Here is a 15753-nt window from a genome sequence, read left to right on the forward strand (position 1 = left end):
CTGCATTTCACAGATGAGGAAACTAAGGGGCAGAAAAGTCAAACTTGCCCAAGGTCCCACAGCCTACAAAAAGCAGAGCAGGATGTTCTCTCATATGTGGGAGCTTAAAAAAAAAGTGGATCTCATGAAGATGGAGAATAGACTGACAGTTTCCAAAGGACAGGAAAGTGCGGGGTGGTGGGGGTTGGGCGGGAGATGAAGAGAGGCTGATTAATGGATACATATATACAGTTTGACAGATTGGTAGGGTGACTACAATAATCTATTGTATACTTCAAAATAGCTTGAAGAGAATAACTCAAATGTTCTAGCATAAAGACAAATATTAAAGGTGATGGATATCCCAATTACACTGATTTGATCTTCATAAATTATACGACGTATTAAATTATCATACGTACCCACAAAATGTGTACATATATATCAATTTAGAAATTAAATTGAATTTTAAAATTTGGGGGTGAGGAAAAAAAAAAGCAGAGCAGGGAATTCAATCCCGATCTTTCTGACTCTAGAGCTACTTAAAGCCAGAAAGAAAGAGAAAGCTTTATCTAAGAAAAAATGCTGGCCGGGTGCAATGGCTCATGCCTAGCACCTTGGGAGGCCGAGGTGGGTGGATCACTTGAGGTCAGGAGTTCAAGACTAGCCTGGCCAATATGGTGAAACCCCATCTCTACTAAAAATACAAAAATTAGCCGGGCATGGTGGCACGAGCCTGTAACACCAGCTACTCGGGAGGCTGGGGCTGGAGAATCGCTTGAACCCCAGAGGTGGAGGTTGCAGTGAGCCAAGATTGCACCACTGCACTCCAGCCTGGGCAACAGAGTAAGATTCTGTCTCAAAAAAAAAAAATGCTGAAGTATATCCATGCCCATGTCAGGAGAATTATTTTAATATCAATAAGCACATCAATAGTGGTAGCACACACTGTTGATTCAGCACTTCCATCTTGCCAGGTGCTGGGCTAAGTGCTTTATATATATAATTACCTTTCATCTTCAAAAGCCTCTGAAGTTGATTCTACCACCACCATCTTACAGAGGCAGAAGATGATGTTCACAGAGGTTAAATAATGTTTCCCTGGGGACCCTGGGACAGGAGGTGGCAGAAATGGTTTTCAAACTAAGGTCCTACTCCATAACCCTTGCTCTACCCTATACCATCCCACCAAGCAGTACAAATGAACTAACTCATAACTGCTTCTGAGGGATAGAAACTTTGTACAGAAAGATCCCTCTTACAACCCCATCTGGAAGGTCTGACACTGTAGATGGCTGCATCATTTGCTCTTATCTTCAAGGAAACCATCCCAAGCACCTTATAGGTCTTTGATAGGATTCTGACTGAGGCAAAGCTTAGAATTATGAAGCTGAAAGGAACCTTACAGAGCCTCCGGTCCAACCCCTGTTGTTATAAAAATGAGGAACTTGAGGTACAGAGAGGTTAAGTGGCTTGCCCAAGATGGTACAGCTGATGGCTGGCAGAGCTGCTCCTAAAAATCCAGATCTCATGTGCCCAAGCCAGTGCTCTACTCTGTTCAAAAATACTGTATCATCCCTGGGTCTTCTTTGGCCTCTCAGCCCATCTACCTTCCTCCAATTTGCCTGATAAATATCACTGGAGAATTCTGCTGACAATCATTCTCACCTGGGGGTGCAACAAATATCTCTCCTGAATAAGAGTTTTATGAGGCAGGAGACTATGAATCAACAAACCGTAAGAAAATTGGATCATGCACATTTCTCTTTAATAACATGTGTGTTTATGAGGCAGGCATACTTTCTCAGCCGATAGAGAAGGGTAAGTGGATGGGAAAAAGGGATGGGATTGTACCCTATGAAGGTGAGCTGGGTGAAGAATCTAAGTTGAATAACAACTAACAAAACTGAATTTCAGTATATTGGCATACTTCCTTTTGTGCAATGTAGGTGTTCCTGGGTGTCAACCAAATTTTCCTACATAGAATCTATCGATCACAAAAAGTTATTTAGATACCCTCCTCCCAATACAATCAGTGTACCCTTAGTCATGTAAAGAAAAAAAAATCTCTTTTTGAGTGAATCTTAATTGTGTTGCTACGGGCTGTTAATATGCTTTCCAAACCTCTTACCAAGCTGGGTGACCAGGCAATTTCCCCCAGTGAAGGCAGGAATTAACAGTGCCTACCTCAAAGGCCTGCTGTAAAGTTTAAAAGGGATGATACACACAAAAATGTTTACAATAGTGCCTGGCACATCCTAAGTAGGATATTAAATGTTAGCTACTATTATGTTGATTTAGGGAAGGAGCTTGGTGAGATCGTTAGAAAGCTATAGTCCACCTTCTGGGATAGGTATCCACTTTTCTGTAGAAAGCAACCCAAAGAGAGATGTCTTAGACTTTCAAGTACAAAGTGAATAGAGAATCTAGGGTAATTACAACCAATGCCTCCCATATTTTTCTCTTTGAGAATCCTAAATCTGCCAAAGAGGTTTTACAAATCTCTTTCTCAGTGGGGCAGCCCAGGGACCAAGAAATGGATAGTTTCTTGAGCCTGGAGGGCAAATTTTCTTAAAGGCAAGTGGTTGCCTTCGAGTTTCTTTTCTTTAGTTGTCAATGTCTTGGTCACTCTCCAGGATGTTTAGAATGTAGCTCCCGTCAGAGGCACTTGCAGCTTATGAATGACCCTGGCCTATCATTCACTCATATGGCTCTGGGTATGTTTCTATCTTATCTTTCAGGGACAGACCTGGGCTTTCTGACTAGAGAATTCACTATGAATAGGTAGAGAGGTCCTTCTGCTCTGAATGGTTTTCAACTCCTGCACTCCAGTCCTCACTTGTCATTCATGTGTTATGTCTACCTGCCAGTAGCACTCTGTCGGCAGGGTTGTTAAGCAACCTATGACCTCTGTAGGAAAATGAGTCATATAGTTAGCACGCAGCAAAGGTTAAGAAAGAACAGTGATAATTCAGGGTTGGAGCATGGAAACCAGTGGTAGCTAAACTAGTTATAAATCCCCCAGAGATTCAAGTGTTGGGTGTTTGGGCCATACCAGTTGTGTTTTTATTTTTGTTTTAGTGGCAGGGTCTTGCTCTGTCACCCAGATTGTAGCGCAGTGCCACAATCATAGCTCGCTGCAACCTCGAACTCCTGGGCTTAAGCAATCCTCCCACCTTGGCATCCCAAAGTGCTGAGACTACAGGTGTGAGCCACTATGCCCAGCCCCAGTTGCGTTGTGAATATTGCTCTTTCCTCTCAATAACGTCTTCAAATCACTCATTTTCAAGGCAGTTGCTACTGGCAAGATGTAATAAGTGCACTCAACACAACATCACTCTTCTCAGGAGAATCCTGCCAACTAGTATTCTTAACCATAAGATGGCTATGACTGACTTAAGGGTCAAGCCTGGACTCACTGCTTTGTTACTCAACCCTGTAAACCCTTTATTGGAAGACCAAAACTTAAATTTCTGAAATGAAGGAGTATAGAGAATGAGAACTGTCACCCAACTTTCCAAGACTGAAACCATCCCCTCATCCCGCTGTATTTTTATAGCTGCAACTAAAAGAACTATAGCCATGGCACCCCTGATCTGTACCTTATTCCTTTAGCTGTAATAAAACGTTCTCCCACTCCCCTTGCCTTTTTTCTCATGTCAAGCTCTGGAGGAAACAATTGTTATCCCACGCAGGAGAAGGTGGCAGATGCTTTCTGCTATTGGCACATAGATAATATCAGCTCAGGGGGAATGTACTTCCCCCCCTGTGCCCAGTAAGTGCCAGGCTCTGGTCCAGGGAGCCTGAGGTGGCTCTACTGTTGGGTGGTGGGAGAGCAATGTTAACAAAGCACTCAGGCTGTGCTGTGCACTGATGACTCAGGAATCCCACGCGATCCCACGCTCATGCTAGTCGCCACATCCAGGAACTAAAATAGACCTCTGGTGCTATGAGACAGCAGGCCTTTAGATCTGCTCAGAAAAATAAGCCCAGTCCTAACAACTGGCTTGCTATTCAATACAATGGAATGTTACACAGCCATTAAAGATGGCAATTATGTGCACTGTGTGGGTGGAAACCAGAATGTGAAATAATGTTAAGTGAAAACAGCAGAATAGGAAAGAGCAGATATACATGCTGATCCTAACTATGTAAAGCATACATATAAGAGCACTTCTCTAAAGAACTTAAAAGAATGAAGGGTTCCACAGTTATTTTACATTCCACACCCCCTACTCCAACACATTCTTAATATACATTTTTTCTTTTTTTTAGAAAATTGTCATGCTGATCACACTAGGTTACAAAGACACCTGTCTTTTAGTGGAGTCAACTCCACTGATAATGTGGTTCAGGGACTAAAGGAGAACTGAATACTAAGGGGGCTGGTGCCCCGTCATTTGGAGCAACGTGGATGGAACTAGAGGTCATTATGTTAAATGAAATAAGCCAGGCACACAAAGACAAATATCGTATGTTCTCACTCATATTTGGGTGCTAACAAAGTTATCTCATGGAGGTAGAGAATAGAATGATAGATACCAGAGGCTGGGAAGGGTGGAGGGGGGAGCGGAGAAAGAGATGTTGGTTAATGAATACAAACATACAGTTATAATAGAAGGAATAAGTTCTAATGTCCAATAGCACAGTAGGGTGACTATAGTTAACAATAATTTATTGTATATTTCAAAACAGCTAGAAGAGTTTAAACATTCCTAACAAAGAAAAAATGTTTGAGGCAACAAATATCTCAATTACCCTGATCTGATCATTACACATTGTATGCATATATCGAAACATCACATGTATCCGAAAAAATATGTGCAACTATTATGTATCAACAAAAATGGCCTGGATCGTTCCTCTTCCTCCCCTTGCCCCCTTATGTTCAGGGAACTTGCTCAAACACAATTACCATTTCAGGTTTGGCACTACAGTGGAGTTCCTTCCTAACTCCAAGCCGACCAAATAAGTCTAAGATGGGAGATTAAGAAAATTTACATTTCCAGCCTGGGCAACATAGCAAGACCTCATCTCTACTAACAATCAAAAATTAGCCAGGTATGTTGGCACGTGCCTGTAGTCCCAGCTACTCAGGAGGCTGAAACAAAAGGGTCACTTGAGCCCAAGAGACTGAGGCTGCAGTGAGCTATAATCACAGCACTGTACCCAGCCTGGGCAACAGAGTGAGACGCTACTCAAAAAACAAAAAAACAAAAAATAACTTATATTGAACCTCTTTTAGTTGGGCCACTGTGTTTTGAACTAGCCTTGCTTATATGGAAAGAAAGGAACTAGATTTTTTTTTTTGATAGGCTTCTAGAAGTTCCATATTTGTGAAACAATTGTTACACACTACCCCTCTTGTCACCTTGTCAGGGGTTGTACTTACAGTCAGTCAAACATCTAGCACATATCTGGGTATCTGAGTGAGTAAAATTCTCTCCCTCGAGATGTGGCCTTAACACCTTTCCAGATCTGGTTTTTCTAAAATTAGCTTTCAATCAGTATATTTAGTTTTCCGAAGACTATAGTTAGTTTCTTTTAACTTTGCATTTTGAAATAATTTTACATTTACTCAAGAGTTGTAACTATAGTTCAGAAAGTTCATGTATACCCTTAACCTAGCTTCCCCTAACGATAGCATCTCATCTTCTGGTACACTGATCAAAACTATCACATTAACATTAACATTAGCATCATACTAGTTACTAGACAATAGACTTTATTTAGACTTCGGTTTTTTCACTAATGTCCTTTTTGTTGTTGTTGTTCAAGATTTAATTCAGGATCCCATACAACATTTATAGATTGGTTAGTTTACAAAAAAAAATCCTACAAACAGGTTTCCTCTTAAGGAGTTGAAAGGGCAAGCTAGTAGGTGTTCTAAGCAAGTTATGATCCTGAGCCACTCTACCCAGAAGGGAACTCCATCACTTCTGTACCAAAGCCCTTAATCCATGACGCCTCATCACAGTTATTTTCAGAAAACATGTCTTACATTAGCACTTCTCGCAGTAGTACAAAATGATTTGACAAGTAGGTTATTTTTAGCAACCAACATTATGAAGGTGACAAAATGAGAGAAATAGCCTTCCTTGTCTGCTTTCTATGCTTCGTTTTTCTTCAAACCGTATATAAATTTTTACTAAAAGCTGTAATATTTGACTAAAACATAAATGCTGAGAAACACCCACACCAACAGGGAAGGGACTCTGCGACGTGTTTGGTTTGACTTGCCTAAAATTAATTATTGAAAACACAGAAAATTGGCCTGGTGCAGTGGCTCACGCCTGTAATCCCAGCACTTTGGGAAGCTGAAGTGGGCGGATCACTTGAGGTCAGGCGTTTGAGACCAGCCTGGCCAACATGGTGAAATCCCATCCCATCTCTATTAAAAATACAAAAATTATCCGGGCGTGGTGGTACACGCCTGTAATCCCAGCTACTCAGGAGACTGAGGCAGGAGAATCACTTGAACCCGGAAGGCGGAGGTTGCAGTGAGCCAGGATCATGCCACTGCACTCCAGCCTGGGTGACAGAGTGAGACTCCATCTCAAAAAAAAAAAAAGAAAAGAAAACTTACAGGAAACAAATTATTTTTGCCAGTTAATCTCAATAATGGGAAGGGAAAGCAGGCCATGACATCCATTTATTTGTCAACAAATAATCAGATGATTAAGAATGACACCTATTACAAAATTAGCCAGGCGTGGTGGCGCATGCCTGTAATCCCAGCTACTCGGGAGGCTAAGGCAGGAGAATCACCTGAACCCAGGAGGTGGAAGTTGCAGTGAGCCAAGATGGTGCCACCACACTCCAGCCTGGGCAACAGAGCGAGATTCTGTCGCAAAAAAAAAAAAAAAGAATGACACCCATTTCATGCATGCTATGTGCCAAGCAATTTGCAAAGTGTTTTATGTATACATAGATTGTTTCACTAATTGGTCACAGCAATCTCCATGAAATAAGTGCTATTATTATCCTTATTTTACATGGAGATGGGTGATAAAAAGAGCATTGGAGAGGTCAAGTAACTTGTCCTAGATCACAGAGCATGTAAGTGATAGAGTCAGGATTTAGGCCAGGTCAGCCTGACTCCAAAACTGCTCTGCTTGGCCAGTATGCTATATCGCCTATCTAAGCACCTGCCATATTTCAGACACTGTGCTAGGTGTTACATATACAACAGTGACCAAGATATAGCTCTTGTCCTCTTAAACCTTACAGTCTAGTTGGAGGAGACAGACTACTAAACAGCTTAGTATAGCCCTCTCTTCTCTGATATTCCTTGGCTTGGTTACATATAAAGGTAATCAGTAAAGGCAAATGGTAAATACCAATATCCTGAAATGTTTCAATTCCTTTTGTAGGTCCTCAGAGCAAAGGCCTCTCCCCTCCATGTATCATGAATGTCCCTAATAGTTACGAATGGACTAGATGATATTTACCTGTTCCTCCATTGTGTGGCTCTAGGCCACATGTGGGCACTGCCACCCTGCTTAGTCTCCTTTGAAGAGAGACAATGAGAAACATAATGTGGAAATACATGTATTAATGAAATAGAATCACCTGATGGAAAATTTTTAAGTGTAAGACATAATAGCTGTATTTCATTTCAATTGTCCTTTTGCACTAACATTAATTGGCAAGTACTAAGGGAGCTTCATGACTGCACTTTATGGGCATGCCATTTTGAAATATATTCCTTAGGAAAGTGACAACGATGCCCCTGTAAGCTATACATTTCCAATGTGATTTTGAAGATAAAGGGTTGGAAGACTTACATCTCAACAAATGACAATCATCTTCTCCCTTCCAGCCCAAAAACAATCAAAGAGCATTATCTAATATCATAATACTGTGCTTCTCAATGCTGGCTGCATATGGGAATCACCGGGGAAATTTTAATATTACCAACGCCTGTGTCCCACCTCCAGTGATTGTGATGACTCAGCTGGTCTGGGCATGGTGTGCACTTGGAAGTTGGGAAAGATCCCTGGGAGATTTTAATATACATACAAATTTGGGAACCACAGCCCTAATCAGAGGATCATAACCCCGACTGACTGCAAATTAGAATCACCTTGGGGATCTTTTAAAAATTCAGATGTTTGGGCCACACCCCAGACCAATTAAATCAGAATCTCTGGAGGATCAAATCCTAGAACTAGGAAGTTTTTTAAAAAGCTCCCTCAGGTGATTCCAATGATGTGCAGCCAAGGCTGGAAACCACCGTAGTAGGTGAAACTCCAAATCTGAAAAGGCAATGACAAAATTTGCACTCATTGGTTCAGCAACTCTCAGATGAGCCTAATGAGAAGAAGCCTGTTCTAGAAGAGGAGTGGGAAGCAGGCTGAGGATAACTGTCCTGCCTTAATATTAAAATGACTTCACTTTTCTCTCACATGTATGAGAGTTAATTTTTTTTCTTTTTTCTTTTTGAGACGAAGTTTCGCTCTTGTTGCCCAGCCTGGAGTGCAATAGCGCAATCTTGGCTGACTGCAACCTCCACCTCCTGGGTTCAAGTGATTCTCCTGCCTGAGCCTCCTGAGTAGCTAGGATTACAGGTGCCCACTACCGTGCCCAACTAATTTTTTGTATTTTTAGTAGAGATGGGGTTTCACCATGTTGGCCAGGCTGGTCTGGAACTTCTGACCTCAGGTGATCCACCTGCCTTGGCCTCCCAAAGTGCTGGGATTATAGGCGCGAGCCACCGCACCCGGCCTGAGAGCTAATTTTATTAACTTAGGCTAGGAATTATAATCTTTCGCTAGAATTACTAGTAACTGATGATACCTTAGCCCTACTTTCTACCACACCCCCCAAAATAATGGCAGAAGGAATGAGAAAGGAAGTGCTTTAAAGAAATAAAAACCTTTGCAAAGGACTGCAAACCAGTGGTCAGAACACCTGGGTAAGTCTAGAAGAGTAGCAAGCAGAAAGACAAGCTATCTGGCCTATGTATTACCCAACTACTGTAGTTACATTTTATCTGCAACCTGGTGTGCACTTTTACTCATCACACCAAACACCGGGCTTAGAGACCAAAAATCCAAAGTGATTCTCATCCTTGGCTACACACGAGTCATCTGGAGAGCTTTTAAAATAATGATGCTAGGGCTACACCCAAAATGAATTAAATCAGAATGTGAAGTGATGACACTCAGGAACTTGTTTTTGACGGTCTCCAGGTGATGTGCAACCAAGGCTAAGAATAGTTGCTCTGAACCAGTGGTTCCTAAATTTGAATGCACACCAGAATCACCTGAAAGACATGCTAAATTAGATTGCCCTAGTCCCAGTGATTCTGATTCAGTTGAGGGAGAGCCCAAATGTGTGCATTTCTAACAAGTTTCCAGGTGATGCCAAAGCTGCTGGTCCAGGGATCACACTTGGACAGGTAAAACTCGACTACTGGTTCACAACCTTGACTGCATACTAGAATCACCTGGCAGGGTGGACAGTAATTTTAAAAAGACTGATGACTAAGACCCTCCCCAAACCAATTAAATTGGAATGTCTGGGGCCCAGGCATCAATATTTTTTATATATTTTTTGAGACTGGGCTGCACGCTGTTACCTAGGCTGGAGTGCAGTGGTACAATCATGGCTCACTGGAGCCTCGACCTCCCAGGCCCAAGTAATCCTCCCACCTCAGCCTCCTGAGCAGCTGGGACTACAGGCACACACCACCATGCCCGGAAAATTTTTTTGTGTGTGTGGAGATGGAGGTCTCACTATGTTGCCCAGGCTGGTCTCAAACTCCTGGATGCAAACAGTCCTCCCACCTCAGCCTTCCAATGTGCTGGGATTACAGGCATGAGTCACTGCACCCAGCCCGGATCTTGGTTTCTAAACACCATTCTACACTGAAAGGAACCAGGGCTCATTGGAAATGGCTGGTTCCGGGACTGGGGCAAGGAAAATGTAAAGTGATCCTGGGAATCTTGTGCCAGAATCTAAGGAAGTGCTCAAATACTAATGGAGGCATGTTAAGTAACATGAGAGCCAGCTGAAGGGACTCTCACTGGCCAAACTGTAGAAAATTTGAGCATCAAAAGGAAAATACTTGAACTGAACTTAAAACACAGAATTCAAATAAGAAAATCACTGAATCAAGTGATATTCAAAAAAAAAAAAAAAAGTGGGGGGAAACAACTTTGCCACTACTGTGCCAGACCACTGTCAACTCCAATTTGGACAGAACCAGATTCAAGAGGCCGAAGAACAGATCCAGAGACGGCAAACAAGACATGGTGTTTTTTTGTTTGCTTTTTTGTTTTAACTGGGGGCTTACATTCAGGGGAGAGTCCAGTGGTGATGGGCTGGACGGAACTGCAACCACTTGCAAAAGCATGGGGTTTATATAGCATTTTCACCTAACACCCTCCTCCTAACAACCTGCAGCTGGCAACCTTCATTTAAACCAAAACAAAGGACCTCAATTCCCTGTATGGCCTGCATTTCACCGGACAGGCCAGGAGCTCAGATGTTCCCCATAGATCAGAAATGGATCTCTGGGTTCCCGAGCTGGAAACTCCCTATCGCATTCAGGTGCATCTGCCATACAGGGCCATTCTCAGGCTATTGCTATCTTCAGTTATTGCTATCAGGTGCATTTACCATACAGTCACCATAGTAATTATTAGGAAGCAATTATTATACTAACTTCTTGCTCTAAAAATTGGTATTGAAAGGGAAAGACTTAGGTCTTTACCTGGCTTTTTTGGAGGAACTCTAGTTCATACCCTCTAGATAGGGAAAAGCTCATTTTTATAAAAGAGTGACAGCTGGCTGGGTACAGTGGCTCACGCCTGTAATCCCAGCACTTTGGGAGGCCGAGGTGGGTGGATAACCTGTGGTCAGGAGTTCGAAACCAGCCTGGCCAACATGGCGAAATCTCATCTCCACTAAAAACACAAAATTAGCTGGGCCTGGTGGCAGGTGCATGTAATCTCAGCTACTTGGGAGGCTGAGGCAGGAGAACTGCTTGAACCCGAGAGGCAGAAGTTGCAGTAAGCCGAGATCGCGCCATTGCACTCCAGCCCGGGAAACAAGAGCAAAACTCCGTCTCAAAAAAAAAAAAAAAAAAAAAAAAGTGACAGCTAATAAACACAGACCGATTGACAGAATTAGGAAATCATGGCTTTTCAATCCCCAATTAAATTATTAATTTACCATCAGTGGGTATACGAAAATAAACAAAAAAGTTAGAAAGTAATTATTTGTTGTTGAGACAGGGTCTTGCTCTGCCACCCAGGCTGGAGTTCAGTGACACGATCTGGTCATGGCTTACTGCAGCCTCTACCGCTCAGGCTCAAGCTAATCTCCTACCTCAGACCCCCAAGTAGTTGAAAATACAAGTGCGTGCCACCATGCCAAGCTTTTTTTTTTTTTGGTAGAGACATGGTCTCACCATATTCCCCGGGCTGTTCTCAAACTCCTGTACTCAAGAAATCCTTCCGCTTCAGTCTCCCAAAGTGCTGGGATTACAGGTGTGAGCCACCGCATCTGACCAAAATAAATTAAAAAATTAAAAAATATTAAATGACTGAGTCAGGAAACAGTAATCAACGGATGCTAAAATCTTTAGGGAAGAGGTTGTTGGGAAACAGGATAGTCACATGGCATTAGAGTGACATCCAATAGCTTTTTTTTTTTTTTTTTTCTGAGATGGAGTTTCGCTCTTGTTGCCCAGGCTGGAGTGCAATGGCACAATCTCAGCTCACTGCAACCGCCGCCTCCTGAGTTCAAGCGATTCTCCTGCCTCAGCCTCCCAAGTAGCTGGGATTACAGGTGTGTGCCACCATGCCCAGCTAATTTTTGTATTTTTAGTAGAGACGAGGTTTCACCACGTTGGTCCAGGCTGGTCTTGAACTCCTGACATCAGGTGATCCACCTGCCTCAGCCTCCCAGAGTGCTGGGATTACAGGCATGAGCCACTGCACCCAGCCAACATCCCACAGATTTCTTATTAATTACAAAGAGGAAAATTACATAGAGAGTTCTGACGGCCATCAACCTAAACATCACCTTTACTACAAGTGAGCAACTGAAATAATGTACCTCCTAATGGGATGCAACATGAAGTACATACCATCACTTTAAGTTTCTGGCGTTTTTTTGTTTTTGTTTTGTTTTGTTTTTTGAGACAGGATCTTGCTGTGTCACCCAGGCTGGAGTGCAGTGGCACCATCACGGCTCACTGCAGCCTCAACCTCCTGGGCTCAAGCAATCCTCCCACCTCAGCCTCCTAAGTACCTGGGACTACAGACATGCACCACCACATCCAGCTAATTGTTAAATTTTGGATTTTTTTGAGACAAGGTCTTGCTCTGTCATGCAGGCTGAAATACAGTGGTAAAACCATGGCTCACTGCAGCCTCCACCTCCCAGGCTCAAGCAATCCTTCTGCCTCAGCCTCCAAAAGTATCTGGAACTACATGTGTGCACCACAGTGCCTGGATAATTTTTTTATTTTTTGTGGAGATAGGGTTTTGCCATATTGCCCAAGTTGGAGAAAAAGATTTTAAAACTTTCCTTCATGACACTGTTTTTGGGAAAACAACAACAACAACAATAAAAAACAAAAAACAACAAAAAAAAAAACGTTTAAAACTGATATAAAACCCTATCACACAGAAAAAAAAAAACATATTTTGGTTCTCAAGATTTGGTTCTCTATGTTACCCAGGCTGGGTCTGGTCTTGAACTCATGGGCTTAAGTGATCCTCCTGCCTCCACCTGAGCCACTGCCCACAGACCACTTAAGTATTCTTGTCAAAAATGTGTTTTGTTTTGTTTTTGTTTTTGTGGTTTTTTTTGAGATGGAGTTTCGCTCTTGTTGCCCAGGCTACAGTGCAATGGCACAATCTCAGCTCAGTGCAATCTCCGCCTCCCGGGTTCAAGCAATTCTCCTGCCTCAGCCTCCCAAGTAGCTGGGATCATAGGCATGCGCCACCACGCCCAGCTAATTTTGTATTTTTAGTAGAGATGGGGTTTCTCCATGTTGGTCAGGCTGGTCTCAAACTCCCGATCTCAGGTGATCTGCCCGCCTCGGCCTCCCAAAGTGCTGGGATTACAGACGTGAGCAACCGTGCCCGGCCATCAAAAATGTTTTAATGTGAGTCTAATCAAGCCACTAGACCTAACTTCAAGTTTATAAGAAATTTACGTCAAGAAAAAGTTAAACATGAACACACGTAAACAAAACATCCTGGTTTACCCAGGACTGAGGGGTTTCTCAGGATGTAAGATCAGTGTTCAAACTAGGAGAACCCTAGGCAAACCAGGACAGTTGGTCACCTTAAAATCAGACAAATCCATAATGTGGAACAGACCTGGTTTCTAAAAAGTCAGTGCCTTAGGTAAAAAGAAAAAGTGAGGAGATCATTCTAGATTAAGAGAGACTAAAGAGGCCATACACGGAGGCTCATGCCTGTAATCCCAGCACTCTGGGAGGCCGAGGTGGGTGCATCACTTGAGGTCAGGAGTTCAAGACCAGCCTAGCCGACATGGTGAAACCCCATCTCTACCAAAAATACAAAAATTAGCCAGGTGTGGTGGCACACACCTGTAATCCCAGCTACTCGGGAGGCTGAGGCAGGAGAATCACTTGAACTCAGGAGGTGGAGGTTGCAGTGAGCTGAGATCGTGTCACCGCACTCCAGCCTGGGCTGTGACAGAGCAAGACCATCTCCCAAAAAAAAGAGATACTAAAGAGACACAGACAAAACCACCAAATGTAACATGTGAATTGGCCATAAAAAACATTTTGGGGACAGTTGGGGAAATTGAATATAAAGCAGTGCTACCCTGCCAGTCCACAGATGTAAATGAACAATGTCGCTAAGTCAGTACACTGTGTAATTCAGCTGCCTTTTTTTTTGTTGTTTGTTTTTTTTTGAAAGACTTTTTTGATAAAGAATGTGGTACTCTGGCACTCTGGGAGGCCGAGGCGGGCAGATCACTTGAGGTCAGTAGTTCAAGACCAGCCTGGCTAACATGGTGAGACCCCATCTCTACTAAAAATACAAAAAAAATTAGCCAGGCATGATGGCACATGCCTATAATCCCAGCTAAGTGGGAGGCTGAGGCACAAGAATTGCTTGAGCCCAGGAGGCAGAGGTTGCAGTGAGCCAAGATTGTGCCACTGCACTCCAGCCTGGGTGACAGAGCAAGACTTCCACTCAAAAAAAAAAAAAAAAAGAAAAGAAAGAGAGAAAAGAAAAAAAGAAAAAGAAAAAGAATGTGGGCCAGGTGCGGTGGCTCACACCTGTAATCCCAGCATTCTGGGAGGCCGAGGTGGGTGGATCACCTGAGGTCAGGAGTTCAAGACCAGCCTGGCCAACATGGTGAAACCCCGTCTCTACTAAAAATACAAAAATCAGCCGGGTGTGGTAGCACACACCTGTAATCCCAGCTTCTCAGGAGGCTGAGGCAGGAGAAACGACTTGAACCCAGGAGGCGGAGAGGCGGAGGTTGCAGTGAGCCGATATCGCGCTGCTGCACTCCAGCCTGGGTGACAGAGTGAGACTCCATGTCAAAAAAAAAAAAAAGAAAAAGAAAAAGAATGTGGTACTATGATACACACTTTGGTATAAACTCCTTATCTCTTTGTGAAACATCAGGTAGTCTCCAGACCACACCTCAAGAAGCACTGAACTACATTACACGACATTAGTGAAGATTAGTGAGGTACTGCTAATTTTCTTAGTTGAACTCATAATATTATGGTTATGTAGAAAAATGTCCTTATGCTTAGAAGATAGATGTATAAGGTATACACGTATCTGTATACCTTATACAGATAGATGAGGTATCTAAAGATGAAGAGTTGGCCGGGCGCAGTGGCTCATGCCTGTAATCCCAGCACTTTGGGAGGCTAAGGTGGGAGGATTGCTTGAGCCCAGGAGTTTGAGACCAGCCTTAGCAAGATGGTGAGATCTTCTCACTACAAAAAAATTAAAAAATAGCCAGGCATGGTAGCAAACACATGTAGTCCCACCTACTTGGGAGGCTGATATAGGAGGATCCCTTGAGCCCAGGAGTTCAAGGTGGCAGTGAGCCATGATGGCGCTACTGCACTACAGCCTGGGTAACAAAGCAAGACCCTGTCTTAAAAAAAAAATTATGACTCACTGAAGACTCAGATGATTTTTAGCATTTTTAAAGCAATAAAGTACATTTTAATTAAGGTACATACACTGGTTTTTTAGATGTAATGATACTGCACACTTAATAGACTATAGTATAAGCAATGTTTATATGCACTGGGAAACCATAAAATTCATGTTACTTGCTTTATTGAGATATTCACTTTGTTGTGGCAATCTGGAACCAAACCCGCAATATCTCTGAGGGCATAACTATAAACAAATAACAAAATTATGAGGAAGTTGATTTTCCATAGCCAATCCTGTATTTATTCATTAAATATTCCTTGAAAGAGGAATATTTAAGTTAAAAACAGAAAGGTAAATAGAGTTAAGCCAGAAGAGGTAGGGAAAAGAATATTCCAAGCTGAGGAAACAGAATGTAAATAGGACCAAAAGGGAAGAACTTTCTCCTTTTCAGGGAAAGGAATCTAATATATCTAGAGAAATGGAGTTCTTCAGATTATGAAGTGGCTTTTGAGCTTCATCAATAATGTTGGACTTTATTTTAAAAGCAATAGGAAGTTGGCTGGGTGCAGTGGCTCATGCCTGTAATCCCAGCACTTTGGGAGGCCAAGGTGGGTGGATCATTTGAGGTCAGCAGTTCGAGACCAGC

General features: G+C 42.7%; 1 protein-coding gene across 1 annotated transcript in view; it reads right to left on the reverse strand.

Moving 5' to 3' along the window:
- The window catches only part of TRMT2B (tRNA methyltransferase 2 homolog B), an 87041-nt gene that overhangs the window by 21078 nt on the left and 50210 nt on the right, over window positions 1-15753 (reverse strand). The window lies entirely within an intron of this gene.

Source organism: Pongo pygmaeus, chromosome X (assembly GCF_028885625.2).
Source record: "Pongo pygmaeus isolate AG05252 chromosome X, NHGRI_mPonPyg2-v2.0_pri, whole genome shotgun sequence".
Classification (NCBI taxonomy): domain Eukaryota; kingdom Metazoa; phylum Chordata; class Mammalia; order Primates; family Hominidae; genus Pongo; species Pongo pygmaeus.